The 5,644-nt window shown below is 37.3% G+C and overlaps 1 pseudogene; it reads left to right on the forward strand.

Annotated features, from left to right (window-relative positions):
- The first annotated feature begins 4,600 nt into the window (after positions 1 to 4,600).
- LOC120263183 lies at positions 4,601 to 5,441 on the forward strand (annotated as a pseudogene).
- Positions 5,442 to 5,644: the final 203 nt, after the last annotated feature.

The following is a 5,644-nucleotide window of genomic DNA, read 5'->3' on the forward strand; positions in this document are numbered from 1 at the left end:
TCTATGGGAGGATTAGCATCAAGGATGGGCGTGTAGTTGTCGTCGTGTGCAAAATCTGAAGAGAATGAGTCATGTGCGTAGGGGCTCGTCTTTGGAGAAGAAGCTTCATGAGGACATGCAATAAAAGGGAACAAAAGGTTAAAATAAAAAAGAATGACAATTGAGAAGAAATGGGGTGAGAAAAGTTTGTTAAGTGGCATACCTATTGGGTTGGATTCCAGTTTGGAGACGCTAGCTTGATCTTCTCCATGTTCACTTATGTTAGGAATGTCACCTAAATGGAAGAAAAACCACATATTTAATAAGCTCATAATATAAAAAAAAAATAGAGAGAGTTTGAGATCTACTCAAAGTAGAGTTTGAGATATACTCAAAGACAAGATTTGAAATCAATTAAAAAAAAAAGAGAGAGTTTGAGATCTACTCAAAATAGAGTTCGAGATCTACTCAAAGATAAAGTTTGAAATCAACTAAAAAAAGAGAGTTTGAGATCTACTCAAAGTAGAGTTTGAGATCTACTCAAAGACAAGATTTGAAATCAATTCAAAAAAAAAAGAGAGAATTTGAGATCTACTTAAAGTAGGGTTTGCGATATACTCAAAGACAAGATTTTAAATCAATTAAAAAAAAAGAAGAGAGTTTGAGATCTACTCAAGATAGAGTTCGAGATCTACTCAAAGATAAAGTTTGAAATCAACTAAAAGAAAGTAGTTTGAGATCTACTCAAAATAGAGTTTAAGATCTACTCAAAGAAGAGTTTGAGATCTACTCAAAAAGGAGTTTAAGATCTACTCAGAATAAGGAAAAAGAGATAAAGAGTTCACGATCCATTCAAAAAAAGTTTGAGTAAAAAAAAAGGAAGTTTGGGCCCCATTCAAAAAGATGAGGGATTGAGATGTAAAAATAAATAAATAATTGAGAAATAAATTAACAAAATAAGTAAATAAAAATAATAATAAAATAAGAATTGCACTTGAAGTACGAACCTTGAGGTGGCAATTGATGAGGTTCATGTAAAGGCGCCGAATGAATTTGTGATGATGAAGTAATTTGAACCCTTTTAGGAGAAATTCTTGACTCTGCCGGAGAAGACACATGAGGCTCAGAAGATCTGACTTGGCGTTTTCCAAGTTGGATGTCATGGCTACCTCACTTTCTTTTTTGAGGAGGAGTTTCTTTTTCAATTGGGGCTTTGTCTTTGAGAGTTTGTGCCGATCGACCTTGTTCATTAAGGAGGTGATAAATTGACTTCAAGGTTGTATGTACCCTAACCGACCAGAAGTGCGCATACAGATATAGAAGTTGTCCCTGGCACTTGTGAGATGGGATATGAAATTGTTCTCCTGTTTTTCTCCTACTATGGTGGTGCCAATAGCCTACCAAGAGGCCGGTAGATCGGGGATGTTTTGATACCTGGATCTCTGTGGGAAATTCTTAGTCATAGCCAAATTGTCTAGCGAATCGGTGAGGGTTGTATTGCTGAGCGTGAAGGTTATTACCTAGACGTAGAGGAATAATGCTCTATCGGAGTGAGATGAAATACTCCACTTGAGCTGTCCCTAACTTATGGTTGTCACTTGGCTCTTTATGATCTTCATACCAATCCTCGTTCTTGAAATCGGAACAAGTAAACGGGCACCACTTCAAATATTCTTCCTTCCTCAATATGATGCGTGCTCTTTTAAGAGCGAAGGTGGAAGCTTTTACACCTGATATGTAAGCCAAGCTTGGAATTTCTCGCAACCCATTTATATTTCTTATATGATCATTTGGCTTGTTGAGTCGAGAATAGGTTCCTTCAAAGTGTGCGTCGATCCAACCATAAAAGAAATGATACAGTAAATAAGCCGAGGCATAGCATGGCCCCTTGGGATGAAAAGCCATTGCATCTAAACTGGTGTTGATATATCCCAATACAGCGGGGGCTAAAGCAACCTTCATCCCGCTAGCTAATTTGGTCGCCATTAGGAAAGTTTCTGAGCGAATGAGAGATCCTTTGCGTGGCATTATGAAACAGCATAACCATAAGGATAAAAAAGCGGTAAGTTTGCATTCATCTAAAGCATGTGGTATGGGATGAGCTTCATCCTCTACAAACTTACCTTTTTCGTGTGACTCTTTAAAGAAGAATTCTACCCACAAGGAGAAAGGGACTTTTTTAATCTTTCCTGAAGCATAAAAGTGAATCAATTGGTAGATTTTAAGCAAATCTCGCAAAGTGGTAGAGTAAGTGTCCTTAAAATAAAGATCATTGTTCGGTGGGATATATTCTTCATAAAGATCCCCCATGATTGGCAATCCCCCAATGCACCTTAGATCCCATAAAGAGATCCCAATTTCCCCAAAAGGGGTGATGAACGTGTTGGTGTTTGGACACCACGCTTCAATAAGCCCCTTTACGATTGATGGGTTGAAATTATATGATCCGGTGGAAACTACAACTTCCCTGAGAATACTGACTCACTTTAGTGCATATGATGACTTCTTTATAACTTCGAATGCCCATTGTTCATAACCTATTGGATGGGGGGCATATTTGTAGAATGGAATCAGCCTTGTCCATATAATAGTTGTGGGGTCGGCATTGATCTGGTAGCCAAGTGTGTTTAAGTTTAGATTCGTTGCAACGGATTCGCATGGGTTTAATAATATCACTTGGTTTTCTCTGTTCCTCTCGAAACCAGTTGGTGTGAGTTTACCAAGGTCGTAGAACGCCTTTGGTACACTAGTCCATTCATTGAAGTTGCTTCCATTATACCGAATTGGATTTTCTATATCCTTAGAGTTGATGGGTTAATGTTGCGGAATTGGTAGTCCATCCGGAGCCTTGTCATGATCATCATATGGTCTGTAAAGGGGCTCTACTAGTTTGTCTTTGGTGGTGGGAGCCATTAAAAAAAACTGAAAAAAAGAGAAAATAATTAATGATAAGTATTTGCAAAGAAATTTGTCCCAAAATTATTATTAAAAAAAAACAAAGAAATTATTGCTATAAAAAAATTTGGAAAAAAAAGGATTGTGATAACCTAGGGAAGCTTATACGATCAAAGCAAGCCGCCCATGATAAAAAAAATCTAAATGAAATAAAATAATAATAATAATGATAATAATAATAATAATAATAATAATAATAATAATAATAATAATAATAATAATAATAAAAGGGGGACGGCTTTATTGCAAACTAATGGGAATATTCAAAGAGAAGTGGCATGCTACTCATGGGATGAGTTAGCATATAATCATGATTTCAAGAAAAAGAAGACTAGAAAAAAGTGAGGCCCTATGCATAGAGCTATTTAGGAGTTTCTGTTGCATAAAAAAAAGAGAAGAAGGAAATTCTATAAAAGAAAATACAAGGAAGGCACACATGGAGTGAGAATTTTCGTTGGAAGAGAGAAGGAGAAGAGAAAAGCTCCCGAATCATGTAAGGTGAAAAGAACCAGTCATTATGGGTAAAAAAAAACGAACAAAATTATTACCTCAAGTAGGTTGAAGGCTTTTGGAGCTTGAAAGTACTTGTACCTTCCTCTCCCAACTATTGTGTGTGAGAAAGCTACAAGGGGGGCACTTGTTTATATAGAAAATTTTCATTTCTAATACCCTTAGGAACTTGGTGTCCTACTTTGAATTAATAATGATATAAGAAAGAAGAGGAGAGAGAATATATATATATATATATTTGAAGATATATATATTGATTGAAAATGTCGTTTGAAATTTAAAAAAAATATATTAATGAAAAAAATAAAAAAATAAAGAGGGAACTTCAAAAAATAATAAAAATAAATACTAATAAGAAAATAATAAAAAATATATGTAAAAAATATAAAAAAAAAAAAGAAAAAAAAGGAGGAGATTAAGGACAAAAATCATAAAATTTTGAACTCAAATTTTCTTTTAAAAAAGTCACCCGGAGTTGAGGATTTTCTGGGGGGAGTTGGTGATTTGGTGGAACGAAAAAAAAAACCAAGAGGAGAGACAGAAGAAAGAGGGGAAAAAAAGAAGAGACTAGAAAAAAAATACAGAGAGTGTTTGAAAAAAAGTGAGGAGGAAAAAAGAAGAGTAGAAGTGGCCTTGGTTCTTTACGGGGAAGCAGAAAGAAAATTTGTAGAAGGATCATCGGACGGCCAAAATTTCTCCCACGGTGTTCAACAAGGTACTGCACCCATCTTTCATCCAAGAAATACACAATAAGGGAAATATATATATATATGGCAAGAGAAAAGTCTTTATGTATGCATGATGAACATGATGCCTCCATGCCTCTACATACACCTGGTCCCACCTTTTAATGATTTTTGTGAAATTGAGGTGCATATCATGCATATTTCATGCCCATGATGCTTCTCTCATGCATTAAAAAGGAGAATGCAATCGGTCCCACAAGCCCATGATTTTTTTTTCCAAAATTAATGCATGCATGTACGTTGATGTTCTTAATAATTTAAATGCATGGACATGCTTCTCTCTCTCGTTGTGAGCTCCGAACCATGCATATATATGCCTCTCTCTCTCTCTCTCTCTTCATTTGCCCGTCGATCGAAGCCTGTTCGTCTTCTCTCTCAAGAGCATCATCATCATCATCATCAACAGCGACATGGGCGGTGGTGGTCGGATGAGATCTCACTCCGACGAGGACCACAATTCAACTCGACTCAACGACGCCACTGTCTGCACCGGAGCTAAGTCCGCCGATCAGAACTTTAACTCCAACACTGTTGCCGTCACTAGCAATGGGGATCCTGCCCAAGCCGTATCACTGCCAACCCACACATCGTTCACCAACCTCAGCCAAGTGGATGTCGATCTTGCCCTTGCGGGCATTCTCCGAGAACAAGAGGTGGCGTACCCGATGTTGATGAGTGGCCATGGAATAAGTAGTGACTATTTGAGTTCAATGAGGAGCTATGAGGACGATGGGGGGTTTTGATGTTCATGATCATGAGGAGGGGAGTGAGTATGAAGAAGAGTATGAGGAGGATGAGTTCGTTGAAGATGGGCATCTTATCGATCCGGCGGAGTTGGATAACGATGAAGCATATGTTAAGGCGCTGTAGGACTCGGAGAAGCAGGAGATCGCTGCTCGGTTGATGGCCTTTGTCGGCTTGAATGATTGGGAAGTGGAACATCACAGGGCCCATCATGCTGGAAATTCCTGAGGTGCTTGGCAAGATGTTGACCCAGATGAGTTATCATATGAGGAACTTATTGCATTAGGTTAAGTAGTTGGAACTGAGAGCAGAACCCTTTCTGCTGATACAATTGCTTCTTTGTTTTTTGTTGGTTACAAAGCTGAAAGTGTTCAAGATAGAGATACTAATCCATGCATCATTTGCCGAATGGATTATGAAGATGGTGATTCTTTGGTAGTGCTTTCATCACTGAAGTTTCTACATCAAAGAATGAGCAACAAGCATGACCACTTTATTTTGGATTGAAGAACATTCCTCGTTTTATTAAGAAAACGTGCACCTGTTGTCCCTTTTTGCCTTTGACCTTATAAAAGTTTGTTGTTTGGGGGTTAGATGTTCTTCTCGATGCTTCAAAAAAAATTAATGATGAGTAGGAAAAAAAATGAATGAAAGATGAGTAAGAAAAAGAGAAGAGGTAAAAAATGGACAAAAAAAAGAGAATGAAAAAC

This window comes from Dioscorea cayenensis, chromosome 6 (genome assembly GCF_009730915.1).
Source record: "Dioscorea cayenensis subsp. rotundata cultivar TDr96_F1 chromosome 6, TDr96_F1_v2_PseudoChromosome.rev07_lg8_w22 25.fasta, whole genome shotgun sequence".
In the NCBI taxonomy this organism is placed as follows: Eukaryota; Viridiplantae; Streptophyta; class Magnoliopsida; order Dioscoreales; family Dioscoreaceae; genus Dioscorea; species Dioscorea cayenensis.